General features: G+C 33.9%; 1 protein-coding gene across 7 annotated transcripts in view; it reads right to left on the reverse strand.

The window, feature by feature from the left end:
* LOC100313657 (myocyte enhancer factor) overlaps positions 1-1385 on the reverse strand; it is a 75386-nt gene extending 74001 nt beyond the window's left edge. For 6 of the 7 annotated variants that reach the window (XM_085506671.1, XM_085506670.1, XM_085506669.1 and 3 more), the window contains exons 1-2: positions 1297-1385; positions 816-988 (exon numbers count right to left, since the gene is read on the reverse strand). The gene's annotated coding sequence lies outside the window, so the exon portion shown is untranslated. 7 annotated transcript variants of the gene reach the window in all.
* Positions 1386-12674: the final 11289 nt, after the last annotated feature.

Genomic DNA, 12674 nt, shown 5'->3' on the forward strand with positions numbered 1-12674 from the left:
CACACCACTATTCAGGAGTGTTGGCATAGGAAATTCAAACACACAATCAAATGGGAAGCTGAAATAACCAGCAGAGTTTATTTATTTTTCCCACAATTTGCAAAAATTCTGCCCATCAAATATGTTACCTAATATTCCAAGAACCCAAATATAAAGCTGTATGAATTCATTTCATTTTGTCCATGCTAGCAAAAATAAATCCTCAAACACATTTGAGATGAAAATGTAATGGTTTACAAAAAACTTACCACCAAGATATGAAATTATGAATTAATATTCTCAATAAAATGCAGATAATAGGGCAGCTAGACACTATCTAACGAAAATTATAGCAAAAAAATAAATAAACAAATGCAAAGCTACATGCATGTGTATGTTGCATTCAAAAAAAAAACAATCTCTGTCGGAAAGGTTTTGCCAAACGATGAAAATGAAACGGGAAATCCCGAAATAAATTTAGAACATGAGTCAGCAACGCTGTAATTGTTTCGATATAAACATTCGATGTTTCCCCCTCGCTTTTGCCTTTCCTTGTTTCAGAAAATGAGAATGAGGACATTTAAACTTTTAGCCAAACTAAACCCAATTCGAAAACAGCTGGTCTATTAAACCTGGCTACATATCTGGAGCTAAGTAACAGCGATGACGTTAGTCGGCATAGCCTAGCAGCAGACCTTATACCGACAACGATACCACGCACAGACTGACATGTTATGAAAAATACCATGTTGTGTTTCAGTTCACACTTGCTGGAATAAACAAAATCGCTGGTCACTGTATACTATAATAATTTGAGAATAGAATAAGGCACTCACCAAATAAATCTTCCTATTACAGCTATTCTGAATCTTGGTTTATAAACACGGGCGGGTATTACTTGTCGCTTGTCAACAAGGAAAACAAGATTGTGGACGATCGGTTGTAGCATGAACGTCACTCGATGGCGGAAGTATTTTCGCTGCTGCCCACCACGATGTCACAAAACAGCCTTGATGTGAGAAATATAAGCAAATAATACAACCATATAAATCAGTGCATATACTGAAATGTTGCAGGCACTTCAAAACAATACAAACTAGTTCGAAAACGTGGAAAGGAGAGCTGTAATAGATCGACAGTCCACGTTGTTTTCAAACGAAAAGCGTCTGCATCGATAAAACTAGACGAGTGACCGACCACAAGCCAAAGTCAACGACAACACGGGTACACGAAATCATTAAAAATTCCAACCATGTACGGAAATTGATTCAGTGCAAAGAGTAGAACACATACACTATAGTTTCTATTTTTACTGACCAGTAAAATGGGATCAGATCAGCTGAGATGAGAAACGGTGTAGACACTGTTCTATTTTTAGGCAGGAACACCGACCTGAGCCTTGGTATGTCCAGAATCCTGACTGTGTACAGGAGGTTGCCATATAGTATCAATCCGCATTTGCGACAATTCCTATACTATCTTTAAATACTCACTTGACAGTCATATTGAAACACCAATTATGTTTCTATAAAATGACTGCTTTAAACAAAATGGTTTAATTTGATGTCATCATGTTTATAAATATGTTTTATATAAGACCTTGTTTTAGTCACAGTACAATGCGCGGACGTTTATATGTAAATTTTTAGAGGTTGCCCCGGTTCCCGTGACGTCATTCGCATGATGTACTGAGAATTTACCTTGTCTAGCAGATTTCAAGAGCGCTAACAATTCGTAACAGCAAAGTGTTCTTGTTTTTATAAATAAAATACAATAAATCAGTGTAGCTTGAAAGAATATTGAATAAAAGCTACTATATTATGTTTGATACTTTACAAACGAACTCAATTATTCAGGCGTATTGGGCAACTCTTGCTACTAATATGATAACGTCATATCTCGAGTTGGAAATGACGTCACCGTTCGTCTAATCATGTTTCCATATTTGGCTCTATGTAAATGAGGGGACATCCGTTCTCAACAAGACGAGTCTCCGTTCTTCTCACATGCGAGGCCGAGAGTGCTAGTTTTGTGCAAACGTGGTGAGGGTCTGCGTACACAGTTCGAAACTAATGTGGGGATTGCCAAATACTGATAATATATACCACACATTTGAGAACAATTTGGAGTGGGAAACACACTTTATTTTTGCAGGTGTTATTTGTTTTGGTGACCTAATTTCCGCACATTTATGTAAATTAGACATTTCATGGGTGGTAGCAGGGGTATCTAATATATTCATATGATGCCAAATAGTGTGAAATATAAGCAAAAACAAAAAATATACCGATTTGCAATGTAATAAAAAAAATATGCACTACTATTTGTTCTTATAATTTCCTACACACCCAAAGCAAAATAATTCCCTACTGATACATGGGCAGCTGCAGAGGCCCTCTACAGTCTAGCCTAGAGATATGGCCAACATGTTTAACATGTTTGAGACTACTAGTATACGTAAACATGTAACACGTGTATCTGTTTGGCGCAATTCTTGTTTGAACTCTCAAATGATAATCAAAAATGATGTAAGTGCATTTGCACGTCTTAATTTTTGTTTAAATGTTCGAAAGTTTCAGTTCAAACTTTACCAACAAACCCTACTTCTAAAAACGTTCAGTTTAAAATGTCTATACGTGGCTAAGAGACTACCGTGCAAGTAATCTCAGCTAAAAGTCATCTTTCACATGAATCATTTTTGTTTTCATTTTTGAAACGCACGTTTGGTATTTTGAAAAACGGTTTTGTTGGTGAAGGATTTCACAATTTCCATTTTTTTTTTATATGGCATTTTTGAAACCCGAATTGGGAAGCTTTATACGTTATACGTTAATTGTCTCTTTTTGCTAGCGTGTTCCTTTTTTGTTTAATCTATGTAACACTGAGTCCAATTAATGTGACGCCAAATGAATACACTACTTTTATTGTTTTGTTTTTTTCCAAAATTAAAAAAATATATACTTAAAATGCCTTGAAAATAGCAATTATTGGAGGGAAATGGGATGATTACGTTTGATTCTTCGCGATCACTCTTCCATTTTTGGAACACTAAACTATTTGCTTGTGTTATCGTTATTCATTTTCGAAAACAAAACTAACCACAACAGAAAACAATAAGACTTGTAAGCATCACTGAGTAAAATGTTAGAATATTATGCTGCTACCATAGTCACGCACATGTAAACACAGCGTAGATAACTTCATTGACCGTCTATAATTTTTACTATTATAATAAAAAAACAAAAATCATTTCGAGCATCCTGCATGTCATGTGACCTGACGTCATGTGACCTGACGTCATGTGACCTGACGTCATGTTATAAATGTGTGTACATGTATTACAATATATGGTAAAACGACATGCCAGTGAATACTGTGTTTTGTTGTCTTATTGTTTTTTTCCCCCTTTTTCCTATTCATGTGTTATGGCTCAAATCTTGCCATCATGCTGAAACTCATTAACACAATTAACGCCTTGAAAATGTTTATAATATATAATAATGCTAATTTTAATGTAGTTTATTTTATAACCTCTGTGTTATTTTGTTGAAAGTCTAGTACTTACAAACACATGCACAGGGCGTTAACTGGCCGCCACAGGCATTTGTCCACCCGGGTTGTCCAGTGGTCATCGGGTTCCTCATCGCCCACGTACATTTGATCACATAGTACATGCGCTTGCAGCTGCTCGGTGATCTCCACGCCTCTCCATGCTAAGTATTCACTTCTTACTTACTTTACTTTTATTAAACACATAAAATTCCCCCAGGGGGAATTAAAATGGTTACATTTACACTAAACAAAACTAGACTAATAATACAAAACACTAAGACTAAAGTAGTGATTAAATAATAATAATAATAATAATAATAATCGAAATAAAAGAAATAAAAAAAACATGAATAGTAATATATCCCATCAATAGCAATAATAAAGGTAGAAGAAACCATTGTTAAAAAGTAATAACAATAATAATGCGTTAAAAATCTTGGAGGTGTTTCTGGAGAGCAGTTTTAATGAATTGTCCAAGTGTGATATGTGATGAGGTTAAATTATACCTCATTGTCATTGCAAATTTATCATCAATTGTAAAGTTATCAAAATTATTAATTTGTTTCTTACATTTCTCAAATATTGATTTCTCAAATGGGCTCTGTAGGCTCTGTTTTAACGTAATATCCAGCAATGATGGGTGTCGACGAACTGCCATCATAAATCGAGTACTACACAGTGATTGTATTCACTGTAGTCGTTGAATGAATTGGTTACATATAGAGATGGTCATTAAAATACCTATGTTCTATCTTAACCGATCTACGACTGTCATTCAAAAATGAGAAAAAAAGGCAAAAGAAACAATACAATAATTATGTGGCTTCATGTGAAAAACGTTGATACGATGAATCAAACTGTTCGTGGTGTATGCCTGTGAACTTTCAAAACAATCGAATACGGGACCTCCATGCTCCAACCAAACGGTGCAATTGTCATTTGTGTATTCGTATACTTAGTACGTGCCAGAGAACATCACCACCGCATACTTTTTGCGACGGTGCAAGTTTTACAAACTTGATTCATAGAAGTCGACGAGTTGTGGAAACTGAGTTGGTAGGATTCGGCTGACTGCATATGTTGAAGTACATGTAATAAGATGAATCGCGTTGAATAGACAAGGAACACAAACGGTACGATAGGTACTGTAAAATGACTAATTTTCACTGGGTTTAAATTTCACTGATTTACCATTTCAGGCATATTCAGTGGGTTTTAAATTCACGGTTTCGTTATTTGGATAATGTGTTCTATGCTAAATATTACATATTCACTGTGTTTTAATTTAGCGCATTTTTCCAGTCAGCGAAATAAGCTAAATTAAAACCCAGTGAATAATTACCCCCTTTACAGTATACGGGGTGTGCTTACTGCTGTTTCATAAAGAAAAAAATATTAAAAAAAACAAACATAATTTCAGTTATCTTGTCCAATTTTATGCGGGACGGTCGGATCGTTTTATATGGGAATGAGATACCATGATGATACCAACGAACGAAAAAAAATGAGTTAAACAAATCATTAAATATCAACCACAGGGGTGAATCGGCGGTAGCTGAACACTATGTCTAGTAAATGGTCCATCAAGTGCATTGATACGGTTATTATGCTTTGCTTCTGTCTCAAAACTGCTAAAAGTTAAAAAAAATATTTACTATTACGCATAGCGGATTTAAGTTTAGAGAATTCCATAGAAATGTTAATTCGTTTGTAGTTTATGTAGTACATACTTGCTTAGTAACATTTTAAATGAATATATCTGTACACACTAATTTTGGCTCGTGTGCACGTTTACTTGTTATATTTAAAAATGGTGGGTTGCGTATATTTATGCAATTGGTGCAATATTACCAGATTCTTGGACGTAACATTATACCAAGTCCTTCGTGCATGTAATATTGAACGACTTCTGGGAACAATGGCTTCTCAATACTTGAGGTAACGAGAGGGAAATTACTAGCAATGGTGTAATTGCAATTAGGACGTTCGTCACCATAAGCTGAGGTACAGGAGATTGCGATCGTGTAGTTTTTCTTTCACTGTTTCCTTACAAAATAATAAACTTGACACTGAATTTGTATGTGCCTCCTCGTTCTATAGATCATGGGGATATACTCCGACAACATTTTCAGACTCAATTTCATGGACGTGTCCATAATCTTCTAACCATAACACAAACTTAGAGGGCCATGACATTTTTACGAGATGTCATTTTTAGCCCTTTTACGGTGAATGAAAGATGCAATGTGCGCATCGTTAGCGTAAAACAACAACTTCCGTAAAAATGTAACATAAAGTTTCTTCGTGTTTGGTCGCTGATAAACAGCAAATTGATTGCCAAATGTATTTCATAGCGATGATGCTTTATAAATATACAGATATTTGATCTACAGCGACTGCTATTCCATGAAATAGTGATATATTCTCTCTAAAAAAAACTGACAAAACTGATAGCACTCTGAGGATTCCATAGGCAATGAGGGATAACTTGAACAAGATGGCATATCTTGCAACAAATGTAGACACTTTGTTGTGTAGAATAGCTTCAACCATTCACTCAGTGAAATATTGACCCACAACACGACTGGGTTTTTGAAAGTAAACCGAAATTACACACCAAATGCATCGCGCACAGTCAATTGTTGTCAACAAAAAAATTAAAAAATGCAACATAATATTACATAAGCAGATATTTTTGTTCATATTTTTCCACTGTCGGGGGCATTGTTAATACCGTTCATGTGTTCGTAAAAATATACAAGGCTCGTTATTTTCATGTCCAAATAGGACAATTGTGACTCCGGCAGCTATACAAAATAATGTCATTGCCGTCTGAGCGGCAGTCCCCAATGTGACTGATATAGTGAAACCAGGTTCGACATGATTCTAGCGCAAGAAGGTTGTGCGCTGTATAGTACAGGAAACGCAACGCTTTCTCTGATAACGCCCTGATGTGTCGTGTTTCGGGTGTCTACAGATTAGTGAGTTGATACACGCTACACAATTCTTCACTACAGTCACGGACATCCTGAATCCCACGCGTATATCCACTCGTGTTCTTCCTGCTTGAATCCAGTTGAAACGATGACGAGTTTGAGAACGGTCCATGCTCACTGTCGTTCCTAAAATTTTCCTAGATATGTTCTCATTTATTCTTGTATAAGTTTATTTCCAGGTGTTAAACTTTATTTCATAGTCATAATCATTCTAGCACATACAAAGAAAAAATAGGAAGGAGTGGGTAAATGATTTGTGATTCACAGCAGAGAATACTAAAACGGTCTGACGGTGGTTGGTCAATCGCCTCGATTGTTGGTAGAGCGCCCTCTGCCACTAAAACAGCACAGACAAAGTAATTTAAATTACATGTAACGGTACACAGAGGGCAGTTGCCCACGAGGGTTTCATTGACAGTTTCACCAGACTGCACACCTACTCACTAAATCACAGCACCAACCATTTATTTACTCAATGCCAATCCAAAACAGCCAGATGGTTTAAAATCGCAAAAAACTAAAATTCACATTACTAAAGTAATAACGATTACAAAACTAAGAACACACAGGTATAATGCAACAAAAATGATACAAAAATATAAACTAATTTATATCATTTTTAGCACCCATACCGCCCAGAAAAAAACACGGCTTTGGGGTAAAATACAGCTGGAAACCTGTAGTCGCTTTCTCATGTTCAAGGAAAACTGAATTGTGGCTAGTCCAGCGTAGAATGAATTACCATTGCAGACTTCTCCTTATATACCTACAAATCACGTGCCTCACATAAAGCTTACGATTGGATGTTAACATCACGTGAAGACAATAGTTTCACGCTATATTGAAATTGACAATTGGTTTGATTTATTTTATTTGGTCACTGATGAATCACTACACTTTTCCACAAAGTGGATATCTTGCATAATTTTGGTGTCAGGTCAATAATTTATCATGAATTGAACAATACTAAGTTACAGAATTAAGTTAATGTGGAATCTCATTTTGTAATATCGAAATAAGTTTGCCAGAATCAATATTTCCACCGGATACAACGCATACAATGTTGCCCTCGCTACCAAGTTTATTCAATGCCGCAGCTAGAGGCGCCGCACCAGCACCCTCAGCCACAACGCAATTACTCTTAATTAAAAGGGCAACAGCGTCTGCAATTTGTTTGACAGAAACCACCAGTGAGTCATCGATTAAATTTGAGACCATGTTCCACATCTCAGGCAGTACCATCTTGGAGCCTATTCCATCAACAAAACTTGGTGTGTAGTGACAGGAGCTTGGTTTCCCAGCAACCAGAGAAGCAGATAGTGGAGCAGCAGTCACCACTTCACAGGCATATATCTTTGTATCAGGTTTGATTGATTTCACAGCCGAGGCTATTCCTGTACTTAACCCCCCTCCTCCGTAAGGTACGATGATTGTATCGACGTTGGGGAGATCTTCTAAGATTTCCAGTCCGATCGTACCATTTCCTGAAGCAAAAATATTTCTGATGAAATTATACAATGTATAAAACATCCAAAATTAAATAGTATATTCCATATTGAGGAAGGGGTTCCTTATTGAAGGCTGGTTAACCCCAATTTCCCGAAGATTGGGATTTTTGTAAAACAAACTTCACTTGTCACATGTCAGAAATGATTAGGTAAGTGATAATCTTTTTTTGCACTTGTGATTCCTTCTCTGTAAAAAACAATGCCTTCATTGATCACAAGTATTGCCATTCTTTAACTAACCTGACACGGTCGGGGAGGGCTCAAAACTATTGCTGAACATGTTTAAGATGCAGTGCGGGACATTTCGTGGAAATTTGAATATATCCTTATTTGAGTATCCAAATTCCAACAAATGTGGCATCAATTGAAGGAAATACTGCGTGTAGTTGTCAGTCATGTGAAAGAAAATTAAGGAGATTTAAACGCAGGAAAGGTGAGCTTTTTAGCAGGGCGAGATCACACTTGATTAACGCTTAATAATGTTGAAAGTTTATTCTGTTGAAAAGGTTGTGGTGATCTTGTTTGTTAATCACCTCCACCATATAGTAGTCCGGATTGATATCATTTTTATACGCATTTATTGTATTATTCAAAATTAAGAACCCCCCCCCCATGTGACTAATAACGTACACTGTGAGTTTAGCTCGAGCCAATTCACACATCTATAGGTGCCATTCATTTAACAAAGTCACAGTATTATAATGTAGCAAAGTTTCTGTTTCAATCTTTACTGGTAAAAAGTATGAACCTGCATGCAACAAGCTTTTAATTGTAGCCAACAATTCACCTGATTTTTGTAAAAATACATATACAAAGTTTTTAATCCGTAACATTATGGGGAAATAGATCGGAATAGAACGACATAACATTGCCAATAACTCGTACGGTACAATCACGGCATATTTAATATATTTATTTGTTAATAACTCGTACGTTACAATCACGGCATATTTAATATATTAATTTGTTAATAACTCGTACGTTACAATCACGGCATATTTAATATATTTATTTGTTAATAACTCGTACGTTACAATCACGGCATATTTATATTTATTTGCTAATGACTCGTACGTTACAATCACGGCATATTTATATTTATTTGTTAATAACTCGTACGTTACAATCACGGCATATTTATATTTATTTGCTAATGACTCGTACGTTACAATCACGGCATATTTATATTTATTTGTTAATAACTCGTACGTTACAATCACGGCATATTTATATTTATTTGCTAATAACTCGCACGTTACAATCACAGCATATTTAAAGTATTTGCTAATAACTCGTACGTTACAATCACGGCATATTTATATTTACTTGCTAATAACTCGTATGTTACAATCACGGCATATTTAATATATTTATTTGCCAATAACTCGTATGTTACAATCACGGCATATTTAATATATTTATTTGTTAATAACTCGTACGTTACAATCACGGCATATTTATATTTATTTGCTAATGACTCGTACGTTACAATCACGGCATATTTATATTTATTTGTTAATAACTCGTACGTTACAATCACGGCATATTTATATTTATTTGCTAATAACTCGCACGTTACAATCACAGCATATTTAAAGTATTTGCTAATAACTCGTACGTTACAATCACGGCATATTTATTTTTATTTGCTAATAACTCGCACGTTACAATCACGGCATATTTATTTGCTAATGACTCGTACGTTACAATCACGGCATATTTATATTTATTTGTTAATAACTCGTACGTTACAATCACGGCATATTTATTTGTATTTGCTAATAACTCGTACGTTACAATCACGGCATATTTATATTTATTTGTTAATAACTCGTACGTTACAATCACGGCATATTTATAGTATTTGCTAATAACTCGTACGTTACAATCACGGCATATTTATTTTTATTTGCTAATAACTCGCACGTTACAATCACGGCATATTTATTTGCTAATGACTCGTACGTTACAATCACGGCATATTTATATTTATTTGTTAATAACTCGTACGGTACAATCACGGCATATTTATTTGTATTTGCTAATAACTCGTACGTTACAGTCACGGCATATTTATATTTATTTGTTAATAACTCGTACGGTACAATCACGGCATATTTATATTTATTTGCTAATAACTCGTACGTTACAATCACGGCATATTTATATTTATTTGTTAATAACTCGTACGTTACAATCACGGCATATTTATATTTATTTGTTAATAACTCGTACGTTACAATTACGGCATATTTATATTTATTTGTTAATAACTCGTACGGTACAATCACGGCATATTTATATTTATTTGCTAATAACTCGTACGTTACAATCACGGCATATTTATATTTATTTGTTAATAACTCGTACGTTACAATTACGGCATATTTATATTGATTTGTTAATAACTCGTACGTTACAATCACGGCATATTTATATTTATTTTCTAATAACTCGTACGTTACAATCACGGCATTTTTATATTTATTTTCTAATAACTCGTACGTTACGATCACGGCATATTTATATTTATTTGCTAATAACTCGTACGTTACAATCACGGCATATTTATATTTATTTGTTAATAACTCGTACGTTACAATTACGGCATATTTATATTGATTTGTTAATAACTCGTACGTTACAATCACGGCATATTTATATTTATTTTCTAATAACTCGTACGTTACAATCACGGCATATTTATATTTATTTGTTAATAACTCGTACGTTACAATCACGGCATATTTACATTTATTTGTTAATAACTCTTACGTTACAATCATGGCATATTTATATTTACTTGCTAATAACTCGTACGTTACAATCACGACATATTTATATTTATTTTCTAATAACTCGTACGTTACAATCACGGCATATTTATATTTATTTGTTAATAACTCGTACGTTACAATCACGGCATATTTATATTTATTTGCTAATAACTCGTACGTTACAATCACGGCATATTTAATATATTTATTTGTTAATAACTCGTACGTTACAATCACGGCATATTTAATATATTTATTTGTTAATAACTCGTACGTTACAATCACGGCATATTTAATATATTTATTTGTTAATAACTCGTACGTTACAATCACGGCATATTTATATTTATTTGCTAATGACTCGTACGTTACAATCACGGCATATTTATATTTATTTGTTAATAACTCGTACGTTACAATCACGGCATATTTATATTTATTTGCTAATGACTCGTACGTTACAATCACGGCATATTTATATTTATTTGTTAATAACTCGTACGTTACAATCACGGCATATTTATATTTATTTGCTAATAACTCGCACGTTACAATCACAGCATATTTAAAGTATTTGCTAATAACTCGTACGTTACAATCACGGCATATTTATATTTACTTGCTAATAACTCGTATGTTACAATCACGGCATATTTAATATATTTATTTGCCAATAACTCGTATGTTACAATCACGGCATATTTAATATATTTATTTGTTAATAACTCGTACGTTACAATCACGGCATATTTATATTTATTTGCTAATGACTCGTACGTTACAATCACGGCATATTTATATTTATTTGTTAATAACTCGTACGTTACAATCACGGCATATTTATATTTATTTGCTAATAACTCGCACGTTACAATCACAGCATATTTAAAGTATTTGCTAATAACTCGTACGTTACAATCACGGCATATTTATTTTTATTTGCTAATAACTCGCACGTTACAATCACGGCATATTTATTTGCTAATGACTCGTACGTTACAATCACGGCATATTTATATTTATTTGTTAATAACTCGTACGTTACAATCACGGCATATTTATTTGTATTTGCTAATAACTCGTACGTTGCAATCACGGCATATTTATATTTATTTGTTAATAACTCGTACGTTACAATCACGGCATATTTATAGTATTTGCTAATAACTCGTACGTTACAATCACGGCATATTTAAAGTATTTGCTAATAACTCGTACGTTACAATCACGGCATATTTATTTTTATTTGCTAATAACTCGCACGTTACAATCACGGCATATTTATTTGCTAATGACTCGTACGTTACAATCACGGCATATTTATATTTATTTGTTAATAACTCGTACGGTACAATCACGGCATATTTATTTGTATTTGCTAATAACTCGTACGTTACAGTCACGGCATATTTATATTTATTTGTTAATAACTCGTACGGTACAATCACGGCATATTTATATTTATTTGCTAATAACTCGTACGTTACAATCACGGCATATTTATATTTATTTGTTAATAACTCGTACGTTACAATCACGGCATATTTATATTTATTTGTTAATAACTCGTACGGTACAATCACGGCATATTTATATTTATTTGCTAATAACTCGTACGTTACAATCACGGCATATTTATATTTATTTGTTAATAACTCGTACGTTACAATTACGGCATATTTATATTGATTTGTTAATAACTCGTACGTTACAATCACGGCATATTTATATTTATTTTCTAATAACTCGTACGTTACAATCACGGCATTTTTATATTTATTTTCTAATAACTCGTACGTTACGATCACGGCATATTTATATTTATTTGCTAATAACTCGTACGTTACAATCACGGCATATTT

Source organism: Saccoglossus kowalevskii, chromosome 13 (assembly GCF_978046115.1).
Source record: "Saccoglossus kowalevskii chromosome 13, keSacKowa6.1, whole genome shotgun sequence".
Lineage (NCBI taxonomy): Eukaryota > Metazoa > Hemichordata > Enteropneusta > Harrimaniidae > Saccoglossus > Saccoglossus kowalevskii.